Genomic DNA, 19,520 nt, shown 5'->3' on the forward strand with positions numbered 1-19,520 from the left:
TGTTGTTTCATCTCGGTGTTTTACAAAGTTGAATCGGGGTTGAACCATTTTCTTTTCAGGATATTTTAAATATGCTTGAACACCCTGCCTGTACTTATGCATATTTGAGCTCTTATTTGGCACCCGGGATTTGCCAAGGCTGATAATTTGGAATCATCAGCTTATTCAGATAGCGTAAACTAAAAATAGCGCCAATCACGTTTGATACGAAATTTTGGACATTGGTGCCGGGCATTGGTGGACATTTTAATTATCCTGGAACGATTCATTTAATTAATTTACGTAAAATCTATTTCATAAGACTTTTCATGCTGCTCATCATGCTATTAACATATGCCATTAGGTCCCAAGAATATTGTAATCTCCTTTATACACGTCAAAATCGGTAATGGAACTAAAATTGCATGCATGACGAATTCGGCAGTAATTAACTGTGCATGCGCAAAAAATGTAAATGAACCAAATCAGTTAACCTTTATCACTGACTGGGTTCGCAAAAAGGAGGGCATCGTGATAAAGTATGCAGGAAATGGTTGGCAAATATTCAAGTGGAGACTAATAGTTAATGGGAAATACACTACTTATGCACTGTACGGCAACCGTGACCCGAACATACGGCTGTAGCTCCTTTTGCGTGCGGTGAGGTGTACTACCACACTGGGCGGTTTGGGTGGAGAAATAGTTGCGCTCGTAAGTCGTAAGATTTGATATTAAATGAGAATACCAACCATGCGAACTATACCATGACCTTATATAAGGTATCAGTATATGTATTGCTCTCTATACTTTACTTACACCGCGGTGGAAGAAATAACCACATTTTTTAACGAATGGCTTGTGATCGTCGACCGGCCACGAGGCGACATCTGCTGGACTATGGACTCAGGGACATTTTTACTTCCAAACCTTCTACACCCAGAAAAACAACGAGCGAAAAGCATAATTGAAATTTCTTCGTAACAACATGTACGTTTCTGAGGTTGAAATTTGGCATCCTCTCTGCAGCTATACTGGTGTGTTGAAGAGCATATTTTTACGCCATGGCGTGGCACCACATACATATAAATATATACCGTATGTTACTAGCATATTGCATTGTGATATGCACATGTTTTCCGAGAACCTGCAAACGCCTGGTAATTGTGGTAAGCCAATGGTTGAGTGCTTATGTAAGTATAGAATTATTCGTATTAAATGCGTACAAAAGTATTTTGTGTCACTGTGTTGTGTTATCAAAGTTCAATGTTATTCGTTTCTTATCCTTATCCATGTAAATATCTCTATCAATGTTGCTGCAACCGGCGCTTTTTTTTTTGCGTATATAGAGTATAAACGGGTACATGTTACGGCATTACACATGATATTGACATGTACACACATACACAGCTATATACTTCCCCTTCCGGCTTATCTTTTACACTATACGCTTAATCCCGAGGTCACATATGCATAGCATTACATTACCTATACATTTTACTTTCCTTTAAAATATATAAACTATGCTAACAAGGCTAAACCTAGGATTATAGTTATACGAGTCGAGCTAGCAATGTAATCCTATTGCAATTTTGGGCCTGGCCCGTTCTGTATTAATGCACGTTACCAACGCATGGTTGCTCATACTGAAGAGATTTACTGGCATTGCTGCATGCCTGCCTATAAAATTCATCGCAAATTGTGAATAATCTTAACATACCTGAATTTCAATATCAGAAAGACTTGAAATCTGTTTATTTTCAGTATTAGGATCTATATTTAGGTTTATTAACTACTAGTCAGATATCCTACCATTCATTGTTATAGTATTCATCCACACATATTGTTCCTAAGCATATCTGAAATACTGTATTAGTATAAAACCTGTTTATGGGGGTGGCCATCATGGTTAAATACATATACGACCTTAATGCAGGTGATTTACTAGTAGTTGAACAGTACAGTACATGTACCAAGAAGGTATCTAGCTTCTCCAGATTGACACTTCCCATTCCAATTAAGTTATAATGAACTGGTCACTATTCGATCAGGTTTCTGATTTTATGTATAGAGAGAACACAAATGAGGCTAGGATAACCATTATCATTCATGGATTCATGGTATTGGCCTATTTTTAGTACCGTAGGTTTCTGTTTTAGAACGGGAGATGGTAAGCAGGCATTCATTATATAAATCTCACAGGAAAGTACATGACTTACAGATAGCCGTATACGATGTATTATCTCAGAGTATTATTGCCAAACAAACACTTGAGACAAAATAATGTGATATGTCCTACCTTACCCCTACACACACACACCCCACGATCCCCACCCCTAACACCACACCACACAAACACACACCTGGCGCAAACAACACACATACAATATTGTGGTCCAAGAGACAATTCACTGCAGAATTTACAGACATCTTTCACGCAATCTTGACTGGGGCGCAAATTTGTTTAACCATCGGATTTAACTAACTTATGTAAATTTGACATACAATAATGTGCTTTACATATAGCAGCTTACCCTAAAACCCAGACTAATGTATTGCCTTGTGTATGTTTAGTGGTGGATATGAATAAACTTTACACAGCATTACTAATAGCATTTCACCTTTTCATAATTTTGTATTTGAACACGTGTTACATTATCGATCTGACCTCACAAGTTTTGCAAATAGTGAATTATCACTGGCAAAGCTCTTCCTGTGTCAAGTACAACATAAGATTTTTGTGTATACATTTTAAAGGTTAATTGTTAAAGGCACGTTTGTGTTTGAACATGGCCGAAGTGTAAATACTAGCATATTATTTATTGAATTTGTATAGGGTCAACCTTTTCAATTTGGCCTTGTTTGCGGCCATTACAAAGGTCGTGCACGGAGTGATTAGGTGTTAGAGGAAATGGTATATGCCAAAGGCTAATTGTTTATCTGTTCAATCTCACTCAATTTGGGTTATTTTTGACAAAAAGTACATGTTCAATACTGGTGAACCGTTAAAATTATGTAAGTGTTTAAATCCCGATACGTACGGTATAGAGTAGGATTTTAAAATATGACGAAAGAATTCAAAATATGCATTTCATTCATAAAGGTAGTATTATTGATTATAAAGTCTAATCGTCTGTGTCTGAAACATGCACCGGTTCCATTTTGCTTCTTAAACCTCTAGCACCAGATTTCACTAAGTTCCCAGCACCTTGCGGTTCTTTAGTGATTTATATTGACTGTTACGTACAAATTAAACATATACACCTATCCGACTTCGCCATTACTGCGGTGTCCCCGATGTAAAACTGCGGTGTCCCGAGGTCGGGGGTTCTATCCATTATTTATTGTGTGCTATACAGAATTGTACCCGGGAATTGTACACAACAGTGATATTCAATACACTATCATGAGTATTGAATTACGAATTATATCTCCCGCTCTGGTACATCTGTGTTGCCGTCAATAGAGGGCCAAATACAGTAAACGCTTCTCGGATTGGTGTATACACTGTAGGCACTATAGATCGCTAATACAATATCTACGCTTTTAAATAGTAAAATAGCCTATAGGCCTATGTAGTATCTGACTAATCACAGACAATGTGGCTTATTTTGTCCATATTATGTGCATGTGAAAAGCGCCATAATTTCCCGAAATGCGAACGAACACAATCCAACCATTTCACTAAACTTGATTCAGGCTGGAAAAACTGCGAGCAAATTGCTAACATGAGAGCCAAAGGCAAATAATTATCTGACCAAGCAGTCGTGCCTCACTTAACCGCCATTCATATATTTTCATTCTTTTTTGTGCGTGTATTAAAGAAAATCACCCATGCGTGAAGTTAACGTTACGATAGTACGTCGTGTCACGTATATTGTTCTTTTTTTTCTCTCTCCTGAGAAATAAATATGGCGTATAGACAACTGTACACTATTTAACAGAAATATACCCTTACATTTCCAATACTAAAGACCCAACCATCCGAAATAAATTTGCTCACTTCACGGTACGGCTATTTTTGGGTGAAGGACACGCCTTTTCTATTCAACTTCCGGCAAAAAAAATTGTGAGTGGGAATTGTGTAGTGGCTGTTTCGCGCCAAATCGGAATTATCGTTTGGTGAAATGTGATGTGTGCTAGCAGCCTCTCTCGCTACTATGCCTACTCGGTATTGTATTATATGGGGTTACTACACGGTAAGGCTATTTTATTTCACATTTTAGCATGCTAAGGGATATACCAAGATCATTCTCATCTATAGCGAAAGGCTCTCTTATACTCGCCTCTAGCAGATGAGGATATTTTTGATGGCACCACACCACATGGTATAGCGTGGATGGATGTGAACACTGTGAAGAAGCACATTTATATTGAAAAACATGCGGCGTATGGCTTTCAATTAAGAAATCCCTGCCGCTCACACTCCGCTTTTACACCAAAGCAATATTATGATGGTCATGAGCATGTATGGTAGCTTTATATGGTTAGTGTGTTAGTGCGCTTTCAGTGAAAAAATGTATGGTGGGTGTGTTTGTGTTGGTATCAGAGGTGTGTGCAGTTTTGCAAGATTTATTACGATATTATGTTTTTACTGTACACTTTATCAGTTCTCCGGCCAATTTTCGTTTATTGATCATAATACTAATCATGATAACAAGTTCAAGGAAATGTGACCATGTTATTACCTTCGTGTGTTTTCGCCTTTCGAAGGTCTGTTTGATCATACTGTATACAGGGAGCTATACTTAATAAGGTATGTTCACACTAACATGACTAACAAGAGCTAGAGAAGTATACTGTGCATGTTCTACGTAGATGCCACCTTCTTCCAACGACCACCCTTTTTCCCAGCGATGCATCACTAGGATCCACAACATGCTCGTCTATCAGGCACAGTTTTTTAACCCCAATACATTTGTACATTCATTAAATGAACTTTGACAATTTGGGTACAAAAACTCATACCCTGTAACTTGAGGTCAAATTTTGCACTAGTATGATTGTTTATTGACGTTATTGAACTATGCCATTAGGATGAGGCGATTGTGGTCCATAGTGCATGCAGATGATATATTGGATATACGTAGGCATGGTAAATGCATAGATGGTTTGAACCGTTAATGGTAATGTACATGTATGAGCAAGTGGGTTTTTAATGGTTACAAGCTTGACAAGGGCCGTCAGTATGCTAACGAGTTGTGCATGGCCATATTATTAATGTATTGATTTGATGACTGAAACAGCTTTCAATTTTAATTACAAATATGATTAAATATTGATATCAATATTAGTTAGCAACAATATACAGTGACTGCACATCAGAAAAGGTAGAGAGCTATAGTCTGTTCAGTGTATAGGTGGAATATGACCTCATCCATTAACCTTTGTTAATACTATAGCTCATACACTTTAAAGTCATGTTCCATACGTTGGCAATATGACCTTTGTCCAAATAGTGTATTCGATCCATGCATTTTGGGAAAGGTCATGTTCCATCTTAAACTATGCAAACTATAGAAACTATGAGTGCTCATCATACAAGCTGACATTATAATTTATATACAGATCCTGGTTGGTGTTCCTTATCATATATGTAGGGCAGGGTGGGTTTTTAGTATCCTGCGCTACTAATTATCTCCTATCTGTTACACACACGGGAGAACGAAATACGCCACGATATACTATAGGAAAACCACCTGTTATAGTATCTAGTCGCATCAATGTACATGTATGTAGTTCCGGGTATTATGGTTTTAGTATAAGGGCCAAAGCGTATAAGCTTACATAAACGTACGGTATAGCCTAAACGCGCAGCCCTGCTCACTGTCTTACAATACAAGCGCATCTCCCCTACAAATCACATACTAGTATAATAAATACCTATACACCCTCCATTTACCACACAACCACCCCAAACACACCCAAATATATAATGAATGCTCTACGTACTTGTCACACACAACCCCCTACTACTAATTTTGTATATCTATACAGAAGATGCTCTTTCACATGTGAAAACGCACACGTGTCAAATGAAAATGTAATGTCAAAATGTCACTGCAACATGGTATTTTTAGAGCCAAACAGAAAATGGCATACATGTACTTTCATGTCACCATTTTTCTTTGCCAATTTGTGCAGGATAAAGTAGCCATTGGGAACGGATTAAATCCTTTTGGGAAACATTAACCTAAATATCCTTGGATAAGTATGTTTTTAACACATACCTTCAAACATATTGACCTCGCGTTATTTGGACCACCGATATCTGTGTTTGGACCATGTATTGTTATATTTTTCGAAGCTCACGTGCAGGCAAAGCGAGATGTAAATATGACCTTTGCCACCAACCAAAACCATTGTCATTCAAATCGTAGCTCTATACACGTGGTCACTTCAATTTACACTGATCGATGAAAATAAGGACACGCAGAACTGCAGAATTTGGCGCAAAGTGTTAATATCTTTGTGATATCCGGTTCTGAGTGATTACGTTCGCTGATTGTTATACACTTATAAATGTGGACATTATGAAAGATTTTTCCAACAATAAATTGAAAAAATACTGTTCTCACAGACGAAATTCTTTAGCTACAGTAATTGTTTTATCCTTGTGTCAAGTGGCACCGTTTCATCTTTGCAGCATTGAAGGTTTCATAAATAAAAACCTGGACAGAGGGAAAAAAGCTGACATTTAAACACGTTCCATGAAGCCATTGTAAATTATTAGGCCAAGTAAAAAATAAAACATGTTTCACGTCCGGGTTTTCGAAAAAAAGGAGGAAGAGGGGGCTTTTTATTTTCTATTTTTTATTGCAAAATTGGTGTAAATACCCATACTTAGAGCTGTTTTAGCGTATACAAAATACCTGGAAAAAGGAGGAGGCCCTTTTTATTTGCTGTTCTGAGAGTTACACCCCCTCTAATGATCACAAAACCTTCCTAAAATGTTTCCTGTATCTTAACAAGGCTATAGAAAGCATCCCAACTTCCTAGACTTATTTTTTGAAAAGTTATGACTGAATTTCAAAAAATAAAAATATATTTGAGGAAACCTCAAAAAAGGAAGCGGGAGGGGACGTGAAACATGTTTATTTTTTTATTTGGCCTTATGGAAATGAATGCAAATAGAAATTGTGTGCTAAAGCTGTACGACATTTCGACACAGGTCTTCTTTTTATTTCCGTGGCTGGTGTGGTCATTATAGTAGGCGTGGGGTAAACTCTTCGTATATTGACTATAGAAATGGGACGAGATTGGCCATGGGCATGATGGGGGGAAATTGAAAGCATATTATAAGGTCATTTTGAAAGGAGAAACTCGTAGATTGCATTTGCAATAGCGTCCTTCTCGTATTATATTGAAGCCGAATACTAGTTTATTTTATGAGTCTAACCATCTAATTGATAATCCAGTTCAGATGTCGTGTTGGTGTCGGTGATGAGGTCTAGGTGAGTTATATCATTCAAGTCTTTTCGGTGTGATTGTTGAGATGGGTTTTGTTTTTCAATTCTTGGCTGCTTTCAAAGATATGTGGTTCTTTGAAAGAAAAATTAATCGCAAAGCACGTGCATTTTCCATCCACGTTTGCCCCAAAATGAGCATTTGAACATACATATTTAAAATGTGCTTATCATGAGCCAAAAGTGGGTTGAATCGGAGACCAAATGTGTTACCGGACGATAATAAATGGATCATCCAAAATTTCCAAGGTCACTCACTATCCGCCATTTTGGAAAGGCAAGGCTAAGTAGATATGAATCTTGTCTTGTCAAACGAAGGATTTGGGAAAAACGTGTTGTCGGTTCATGTCAAGGTCAAAGGTCAATCGTAGAATTTCCTCTCATAACAGATGTACACTGAACTATGAGCCTAGGTTTGTGCATGCAGTTTAGATATATAAAAAAAACAGCTTCCAAAGCTTCACAAAACAATTCTTTATGTAATTTTACGTCAGCGTTATTTTAAGTACATTTTAGCAATATTACTTAGCTGTCTCATAAAGGCAGATACATGCACGTCGAGGGTTTAGAGCAAGAAAGCTCTATCTACAGTATAGCTGCCGGGTGTCATATTTGTAGATTGCGTACTATAATATAGAATGCAGAAAATGTCAGATAATTATAAGGGCAGCTATTGCATAGAGACCTTTGTAATTCCCCCAACATTTTGACCATGTGCACTGATGTAGCTGGCGAAAGGACTAAAAGTAAAGCCAGGGCAACCTCAGACGACGCCATATTGGATTTAGAAGTGTTTTTCGTGTGATTTACTGCAAGTTTCACCTAATGAGTCCATTTGAACGACAGCTGTACATGTAGTGCATGGTTAAAATGGTTAATGGTTTAATGGTTTGATAATTACCGTGATAGCGTGAATGACTAGATGATTGAACGCAGCATATCACCGTAAAATTGTTTTCTACATGAAGTAACCCTCACGAATGTCATTTCTATATTTCATTTATTTATCTTTCATTTTATTCTACAAAACCTTTTTTCCACATAGGTATGTGGCAAGCAAACCGTGCAAATAAATTGCAACAAGGGCACCTCATGTATGCAGACCGAGTGACCCGAGATCTTTTACGGTAAGTTAAGTCGCGCCAATTCTATTGGAAACTTAACAAACAGGACTTATTTATGCAAAGTTCACATTTGCAGAATGACCATTGTATATAGCTTTATTTAGGGACATACCATTACATTTCAAGGTGGAATGGAACTTAAATAGCTGAGGGATGAATATAATCTACCCTATTTAGAAAAAAAGCTTGGCACTTTACTGAATATGCTAATGTTGCCTTTAAAAAAATTGCACCATTAAAACATGGCATGCCTATATCTCCATGACACCACATTCCAACAACCTCCAAATCTAAAGCACTGGTTTCCCTGAACATAATTGTAAAAAGAAATTTAAGAGCAAAAAATGACAAATTAAATAATAAATAGATAATAAGATTGAATCAAAAATTGAATTAAAAAATGTGGATATAAAACAATACCATATTGTTGTACGGGACCAGATGATAGTGGAATACAATTATTCAATACAAGCAATAGTATTAGATAATGGGAATATTCACAATAACCATTTTCATCACGTTATAGTTTCTATGTAATGAAATTCATTGTAAAATTTGAACAGATTGCACAATTTTTACCAAAAGGTTTGTAAGAAAACTGTACATATTTGAACAGTTTCTTCTTTTTATCTAGCCTGAATTTTCAGATTACACAATCACTAGGATCTACAACATCCCCATCCATCAGGGCACAGTTATTTAACCCCAATACATTTGCACATTCATTGAATGACCTTTGACAATTTGGGTATAAAAACTCATACTCTGCAACTTGAGGTCAAATTTTGTACTATGATTGTTTAGTTGAGTTTATTGAACTACGCCATTGGGATGAGGCTATTGTGGTCCATAGTTAATGGCCGTGTTTGGTGTGCAGGTATACCTAAAATGTTCAATGAACTGAAAATTTCCCATGGTATTTTTATCAATAGGTATAGTTTGCGCTTCTATGGACTGAACAAATAGAAGGTGTTTTTTATTTGATAAAGATAGAGGTCAAACTATTCGCCACCAAATTGGTGCAAAAGCAATCAAGTTTCTAGTCTAAATTAACAATTTATTTGGCGAAAGGAAATTATTTTGCTAACGGAAATGGACTGTTTACGTTTACAGCATTTTAGTATCCGAAAAAAGGATCGAAGAACAATTAACACTTTACAACTTCAAACGCTAATTAGTGATGATATAAAGTGACCTTTTGTGGGTTTGTTTGTTGGTATGTTCATACATTTCATTTCTCAAGTATGTAAAATCAATTGCATGCTTTGTAAGTTGTGACAAAAATCATTCAGGGATGTCGTAATAATGCGTGGAATGTTGGAAGTTTTTTCTTAATCAAAAAAGGTAAAAGCATGATTATATTTCCAAGTAGGTTTTTGAAGTAACAAGACTGGCAGATTTGTGTCGTAGACCCTATATTTATTCTTCTACAAAACAATATATACAAGATATGATATCTTAGAATTCAGATGATATAAATCATATATGTAGCAATTTGTTTGCGTCAATTGCTGATTTAGACTATTAAATCTATTTTTGGAATTACAACAACAATTACATTTGTAATAGGACAATTATTTTTGAATCCCAATAATTTACAATAACGATGATCACTGTTATTTGCTTTACTCGTCTTGCCGCATGGGTTGATGTTTACCTTACACGCCACAAGCCTATCACTGCGGTCAATTTTATTTGATATGTGCCTTTTAGAATAATTGACAAATTTGCCCATCCCTACTTAAGAATATTGGACGAGTGTACTTGTGTGTACATTTAGCGCATACCAATGTACTAAAGTATGCTATTAAAAATGACTGCAAGTGCAATGTATAAAATGAAATAGTCCCATTTTGTCACAATTTTTATTTTAGTACGTATATCTCCAGTTTGTATAGGTGGCTTAGATTGTATGTCCTTTTTCATAGAGCAACATTACTTAACTATACATTGCTTTAATGAATTAATGATGAATTGGACAATTTTAAAAGAGTCTTGCAAACTGCTCCTTACAAAAACGGCATTATTTACTGAATACATTCCTAATAATGTCTCTCATTTTTATATAGATGAATTCGGTTCACAATAATGAATGTACTTTTTTTCAAATTCTAATTACATTAATTGGTAAACCCAAAAGAACTGTTTATTTTGCATTGAGTTGGAATTTTTGAAGCGTTAGAGGAACAAAACATGGAAAGTTATTTCGAAATGGCAATATTACTAAAAACGTATACATGAAATTCGTAGATGTCAAACAATAGCCTATAGTTGCGTTGACATCATTAGTTTTGAGGGCAATAGTGTTCCTGATATCGACAGAGTGTCGACATAGTGTCGACGCGACAATATCAACCATACACAAACCAAAGAGCACTTCGATTTACTTAGACTGCTTAGCATTCCCTTTTTGATAAACAATTCATACCATTCCATGCATAAAACAACACATCCCCAGTGACCGCTCGGATAGCTGTTGGATCAGAACAGGATTGGTATAGCCTTTCTATGGTCGGGGGAGTAGAAGGATGATAAATTAAAATTGTCTACTAAAGTAGACTACGATTTACTAGAATCAGGCTAAGTTCAAGAAATTATGTCCAAAATCAATGCCGATGTCCTCTTGTCCTAGATATTGCTTTAAAAAAAAATGGAGCAGCAAGTGATGAACAACTTGACTGACACGTTGTGGAATGATTATTTTTAGTTTTAGAATTAAGCTTGCTCTTTAATATTATAGTCCATTATGCATTGCAAATTCTTTAATAGGTACCAAATGCAGCACTCGATTTGAAGGGAAACATTTTGCCCTATAGCCAGCATACATGTGTTAGTCGTGAAATTCGATTAGTACGAAAGCAAGCTCACTTGTGAAATTCGATTACTGGAATTTCTGGATGGTAACTAGTTTTGTAGCAAAAAACATGGACAATTCAGTGTGCTCTAGTGACATCAGTAGGAAAGGCATGTATATAGCCTACATCATGAATGGTGGAGGACGTAGTTTATATAGAACATGTAGGATATATGTGACCTTAGAGATGGACATATGTAAGGAAAGAACAACTGGAATTCAGAATTCACTCTACAACTGGAATTCCACATTTCTGAATTTCAATGAAATTATTTTTTTCAATCATGTCAAAATTAGGATTAGGTTTGAGTGAGGATGACCGTTTCGTGTTGAAGATATTTTTTTTTTGGGGGGGGGGCTAATTAGCCTCTATCTTCAATATGAAAGGTCAAAATTTTCAATTGATCATAGGCTTTTTCTCCCAGCTACATTTAAGTACATTTATTATTAGATTATTAAGTTTTCTTCGAGGGCTGTAGCCTGTTATTATATCAAAATATTTGAAAATATCAAATTTTGATAATTTGTCATAAAATTTGTATTATATCGCGATTTTCAAAAAATCAAAATTATTTGATATCAGAAGGACATTCTTCGTATTCAGAATGCAATTCGATGTGTCTGGTGTGCTCTCATGTCCCACAAAAAAACTGTCAAAACGCTCATACCAGAGCCCTTAAATTGGATGAAAAAAAATGTACCGCGTGTATATACAAAATGAATATTGTTTCATAAAATGATGATTATTTTGTTATGCAGCGAGTGATGACAAATCGTCTCTTCTATCTTATAGCTATACGTGGCCTTGGGTTCAGTATAAGGAAAGTAATAATATGCAACACCATGTCCCTCATATATCACTGCCACTTCCAATATAATTGATCACCATGGCCCTGTCGACATTTATTTTAACACATACATGCCGGGTTTTTTTTCTCTAGACATGAATAATGAATTAATCCTATGAATAATTTATTAGGGATGATATCCCTCTAAAAATAATTGACTTTGGAGGATGGAGATTTTTATTAATAGGTCGTGCACTTATCATCATGAGACACGTAGAGGCACGTCGATTTTCATTAAGGAGTCCCGAAATCAAATTATAAATAAGATTAATTTGACACTTCAAATTCAATTATTCTGCTGGTAGAAGCAATGTTCCAGTGTTCATTTTAAAAGAATATTTTTACATTTATAAACTGTTACATTTTAAGATGTTATATTGGATAACCATACCAACTAACCAAACAAATAAATAAAACGAAGCACGTTTAGTGAAATTTAAACCGATTCACAAACTAATGAGCATACCTCGCCATATATTATTTGATAGAACCGTAGAATAGAGATGCCTATTCATTTGTATGACATACAAAAGACATAACTAAATAATTACGAAAATTAAATTTCAAACGTGGGTAGAGATAACAAACATTCCGACCTTAAACTCATATCATGGTTTAGTCGCCATTGGCATTAGAGAGACTGGTAACTGACCTATCAGATGCATCGTTACTTCTTTTACTAAAATATACGACTGATATCATTGGCTAAAAAGCGGTCGCTCAGCAATAGCGATTGGAATATGAATTAATCGTGAACGAGCGTCCTTTGATCAAAAGACAAATAAATAATATTTGAATTAACATGACCTCTATCCTCGAACAGATAATTATTAACTCTGTATTGAAATTGACCGTGCCTGTAAATCTAAAAAGCGCGCGATTTTAAAAAGATAAAAATTAAAATGTACTCGGGCGTAGAATAAAGGTGAAAATTTTACAAGTAGGCCTATTATTATTATTAAAGGAGTTGTAAGTGCTCTGGTGTAGTGATTTTTACGATAAAAATTGAGTTGAAGATTCCTAAAAGTGCCCATCATGCTTATTCGTATATTTTTATATCTAGCTCAAAATAATTAACCCAAAATATTGCATTTTTAAAGAGAAGTTTTAAACCAGGGGTTAAAGAGGAAGGCCCGCCATAGCAGTTCTTCTGGGGTGAACCAAACCTGCCTGGTTATCAAATTAATCGGTGACAAAGTTATCTCTGAATTTGGCAAGTGCTAATTGATGCTTTAATGTTATTGCATCAATTAGCACCTGTCAAATTCGGAGATAACCTTGTCACTGATTAATTTGATAACCAGGCAGGTTAGGTTCACCCCAGAAGAGCTGCTCTGGCCGCGGGTTCCTCTTTAATGCGGCCCAGATAATGAATAGCACAGCTAGTATTTACAACTAACTCTGCTTATTTTATATTGGCTTATTTTTATTTCTACCAAAGTTTAGAGAAGGTATAGTGATAAACACGATTTCAATAACTTATACATGTATTTGTAAACCATAGAGCTTACTCCTTGCAGAATTTACGCGACAGGTATTGTCGGCATCGTATTCACAATTGGTGTGTCACAGCAAATATGGTCGAACGTAAATGCCAGGTTCGTGAGATTACACTATCATATCATCATATCAGATTCACTATAGCGCATCTTTTCATGATTGACAAGGACTATTGTCTCACATATAATGCTGAATATAATCATAATAGTGGGCTGTTTGAATTGGAATGGCAGGGGGTCTTCTTAGATTGTTGTTATCCTAAATATATGTGATGCGATGCAAAATCAGTCGGAACTCGGAAATATTGATTTTGAGAAAAAGCCAAACAAAGGAAATATTTCCTTTTATTTCCTATTGTTTTGGAAACTCTTTAATTGCTCATATCGTTGGAACTGGTTGTTCAATTTCAATGGGGTTCTCTGCAAAATGCAGCTTTGTAAATGCTTTTTACTATCCTATAAGAAACTGAAAATTTAATATTTCCGAGTTCCGACTGATTTTGCTTGATCGCATCACATGATATGAAGTATGATACATAATGAAGATGAATGATGGTGATGACCATGATGATGATGACGACGACGATGTAAACGCCTGTAACGATTATGGCGACGACGACGGCGAGTACAGTATACCGTAAAACCTCGTCTACAAGCATATAGCGTTTTTGATGAAAGCTCAATTAATATGAAACAAGCGTGAACGGCCAATACGATAGATTGGTCTTACAATGATACTTCTTTGTATATGCTTGGATCTGTAATTTATTTCCTCAAACTCCATAATGGCGCCTGGATTAATTTAGCTTTCATCAGAAGCACGCTATATGCTTGTAGACGAGGTTTTACGGTATACTCATTATAATTCCGATGCATTTTTTATATTTTCCATCCGACAACAAACCTAACTCTCAAATTATTTAAATTTCTCGTCGTCCCTAATGAAAATGTGTCATATAAACGTGAACTCAAATTAAATGACTGCCAGGCCTGTATCAAGGAACAGTGAACAAATTGAATCGATTCATGAGCAAAATAAATTTCATGATCACGAATGCAGTAATTCCCATGGATACATTCGTTAATGTCATGTGATGCAGTAAAATGTGTTATTTTAAGGGGGTACTACACCCCTCGATAAATTTGTGTCTATTTTTGCATTTTTCTCAAAACTAATAATACAGTGGTAACAAAAGTTATGTATATTATAGGGGCAAGGAATCCAATTACTACACCGGAATTTCAGTGACCCAAGACAAGGGGTTTGTTATTTATGATCAGAAATAAGGTACCGCTAGGATGTACCTCGTTTCCTATCATATATACTGAACGGCTTGTCTTGCGTCACTGAAATTTCAGTGTAGTAATTGGATTCCTTGCCCCAATATATACATAACTTTTGTTACCAGTGTGTATTATTTTTGAGAAAATGCAAAAATAGTCACAAATTTACCACATGGGTGTAGTACCCCCTTAAACATCCGAACTAGATTTTAACACGATGCATTTAGGAGGTCCACTATACTGAATATAGGAAAAGATGTATCTGTTATTACGTGTGTGTCTCACTAGGATCCACAACATGCTCATCTATCAGGCACAGTTCTTTAACCCCAATATATTTATACATTCATTATTAATGACCTTTGAAAATTTGGGTACAAAAACTCGTACTCTGCAACTTGAGGTCAAATTTTGCACTATGATTGTTTAATTGGGGTTATTGAACTATGCCATTGGGTTGAGGCCATTGTGGACTACAGTGTCTTGAATCCTTCCTCACCATTTTCAGGTATTAGAACTCATGCCCAGAAAGCAGAGGTCAATTTCATGTAAGAAAATGAGTGCACGTCTCTGAACCACCACTAATAGGGGCGATTGACGGAGCTTGGAGCATTATGGAGCTCGTTCCATTTGTACGGTAATTAGTTGTAAACGATCTTTGCAAAATCACTATGGACCACAATGGCCTCATCCCAATGGCATAGTTCAATAACCTCAATTAAACACTCGGGAGTGCAAAATTTGACCTCAAGTTGCAGAGTATCAGTTTTTGTACAAATATTTAAAGCTCATTCAATGAATGTACAAATGTAATGGGGTTAAAGAACTGTGCCCTGATAGATCCTAGTGAATGTTCGGAATTGTTGATCCTTGATATCGTTTTGATTTGTGAAGTGAATATTGTGTAGCCTACTTTTAGTCACCTATATACTTATTTGTGTGTTAATGACCCATAGATTCACTACTCAAGGGACATAGGACTCAGCGATGGAGGGATGATGTTGCTTGAGACGAGGCTGTCAATCGGTAAACCCGAATCTGTAAAGCATTTCTAATTGCATAAAAATCCGCACTGAATTCCCACGTTGATACGATAAGGGGGACTAGGTGGATTTAGGAATGCCTCATTCTTAGCAAATTTATCCCTCGTTTTTTATCAACTTCTGTTTAAAATACAATTTGTATGTCGGGGCAATGCTGAATCTATAGATGAGGCTCATTAAGCGACTAATTAGTCCCTTCTCTTATGAAGCGTAGAAAGCCCCGGGGAAACATAACACAATACTGATAATACACGACATATGGCAAGCCATGCTCCCATATTGGTTTCATACTCACGCTTTAGTCTCCTCACACAGACTTCACATTGCGTGATAAGTTGTCTGTAATGTTGTAGCATGCGTAGGAGATTACTTTTTGTCTATCATCTACCTTCATATCTTTCTCTTATAGTGTTATGTTCTCGTAATATCAACTAGATGTATAGAACTATATATGGAAAAATATTGGATTGAATTGTACAGTAATAGCATCAAACGTCTATTTTTCACGTACAGCTCTTTATCACGATTTCGTATATATGTATTACATAAAAAAAATTACAGCAGGGATGTTATTAATAGGCTCCTACATCCGAGGAATTTTACACAAAATGGTGTAAATTTGCACGTATTATCAAAAAGGAATTGTAGGCTTCTGGATATGATTTCATCAATGTCTTCTGAATCATTGTATGACCTTTAACATTTCCATAGCATATTGATTATTTACCTTCAACATTGAACGAGAGCAATAATATTTTGCTCCATATTTTAATAATACTTGCCGATGAAAACGATGGTATATAAATATACTGTATGTGTTACATGAACCAGCACCACTATACAGTGTACACGAAATGCCATTTTATATTTTTAGTGCTGGTATATACCGTACATGTATATCCTACATCATTTTCATTTATGATTTTCTGAACGCCCTAGTCGAAATAAAACCTTTAAAATATTTACATAAGAATTTATATTTACGTAGCTCCTTTTCATATTAACCAATTCAATGATCATCTTTTTTTTTATTAAAACCCAAATCACACGGTAAGCTTTTGTCCCGGCTTTTGTGTTCAGCATAATACCTTATAGTAAGGACGGACAAGCCGGTTTGGTTTATCAAAAGCGTGACCGCCCAAAGCTACAAGAATCCAAGCTCTAAAACGACTGGAAATAAGACTAGTAGGTAACCGAAAAGGTCAACCGGGCAAGCCTCATATCTCACCATACGCCAAACCCACTTGACCGCACATATTGCTTCCGCATATCGACGTGCAGCGATTTTAATTCCATCCATAGTAGTAGAATAAGGCTAAATTAATTTTAACTGTCACCAATGCCGATTCATTTCAATTAATTCCAGTTTTGTATCCACATAGGGGTATGTGATTTGCCATCACGTGCCTTTGAGATATGCTATATTAAAGGGACACTGTCTTCATAATATTCAATTACATTAGATACCGTATCTCACTACGTGTTTTCAAATTATATGTGTGCATAATTTACTCGGAGCAATAGCGACTTTAATGCACACGTGTTCGTGTTTATTGCTTATACGTACACGCATATAAGGCCTGCATGTAGTTTGCTTGTAATTTTATATTATTTCCACGATACCATATGGTTTGTAAATTTTACTTTGTAATAGTAGTAGTGTGCTCTGTTAGAATATACATTTGCTTACCAACCATTGGTGGTAAAATATATTCTCTACGCCTCAATATTTAGATACAACAACCATTTATGATGCATAATGTGCTACATGCTTTAATATCTACGATAATTGACTAAAATGTTTGTATAATTTATTCTGCTTATATTGTCAGTGTTGTATAAACAATGGTGAGCTGCTATGCATCGTTTTAAACTTGGAATGGTAATAGTAGTACTAGTAGATATAAACACCAATGTATATGCAATATTATTTATTTTATCTCTACATGTACTCTTGTATTTTCAGATTCTACATTAGGATATTATGACGAGAGAGGTAATTATGCATCCATGTGGTTGCAAGACCGGGAGGAGTTCCAGTTTAATGGGAAAAGATTGGATAACGATGCTATGAACACTCATCCTGTGGAAGAAGATGGCTGATTTTATTAGCACTTATCTGCCATAGCTTATACCAAAATGCCATAGAACGACTAAGCCATGCTACTTGTACTAGACAGAATTTAGCAAACAACCCGCCACGTGGGTTTATACAGTTGTACATGTATATTTCCACGGTGTCACAGCTTGTGGAGAATTATATACCAGTTTTTGTGATTCCACTACCAGCTCGCATCATCGGTCTCATCATCATCTTCATCATCATCATCATCTTCCTTCAGGTATTGGATGGAGTGAATGGATAGCAGATGCGTGTATCCGGCTGACGGATTTTGTATTTTATTTTGTTTTATTTTTTCATTTCAGTGTTTGTTTGTTTGTTTGAACGGTCGCTCCGTGTGGAGACACGCTTGGGTCCTGATGGGACCTAAACGGTCGCTCCGTGTGGATATACGCTTGGGTCCTGATGGGACCAGTCTGTTGTTCATTATTCCTTATCATTCTCACGGCCAGCTGGTCAAATTTGAAAGCACTGCTGGACGGAGAACTGATAAGGGCTTATGGAGAACACATTTCATCGATATTCGCTGCCTTGCTGCATGATGAGGATGACCAGGAGTTTCTTCACATTGATACTGTGCAATACGTGGTGATAACCATGATAACACAGATTATTATAATAGTGATATTATTGGAGATGGTAAACGGACATCATACAGACGAGAATCTCTCCCGGGGAACCTCCATTCAATATTCCAAAATTATTGGAAATGGATCTATGTTAACATTATGTAGATATATCTTTCTGTGTATATGTAACTTATTGGTAATATTTTGTATATGTATATCATCTGTTTAACAGTAAGCTATTATATAATACTAGTATGTACCAAATTTGATATTACAAAATTATATTCAACCAGATTAATTACTAATGTCGTTATTTACACACATGCCTAATGTAAACAGTGTTACATGCTGTTATTTTAGCAGCATTATCTCATACAATGTTTCTATAATTTCCCTATGCGATCAAGTTACAAATATACACACGTACAGAGTCGTTAGTAAAATGAATTGTTTTCTTGTACTTCACACATTGCAGTTTAATGTATTCATATACAGGCTGTATCAAAATGATTGGTGCCCATATGTTTCCAGTGGTCAATACAATTTTGCATAAATTTGGAAGAAGCAGGCTTTTCAATGTAAACCAAAAACTGATGGGTACCAATCATTTTGATACTTAATGATAGCTTATGTATAACTGTGATATTATACATTTTGTGTAATTTATGTTGCATTCTGAGAATGTATAAGGGCCTATATTTTAATTTCAAAGTTCTCTTAACGTCCACAACTTAA

At 35.8% G+C, this 19,520-nt stretch overlaps 1 long non-coding RNA gene across 1 annotated transcript; it reads left to right on the plus strand.

The window, feature by feature from the left end:
* Positions 1–4,093: 4,093 nt before the first annotated feature.
* LOC140141994 (uncharacterized) lies at positions 4,094–18,551 on the plus strand. The gene is made up of 3 exons (XR_011857501.1): positions 4,094–4,175; positions 8,488–8,569; positions 18,061–18,551. It is a non-coding gene; the product is annotated as an uncharacterized lncRNA (long non-coding RNA).
* The last annotated feature ends 969 nt before the right edge of the window (positions 18,552–19,520 follow it).

The sequence above is a fragment of the Amphiura filiformis genome, chromosome 20, assembly GCF_039555335.1.
Source record: "Amphiura filiformis chromosome 20, Afil_fr2py, whole genome shotgun sequence".
NCBI classification, from domain to species: domain Eukaryota; kingdom Metazoa; phylum Echinodermata; class Ophiuroidea; order Amphilepidida; family Amphiuridae; genus Amphiura; species Amphiura filiformis.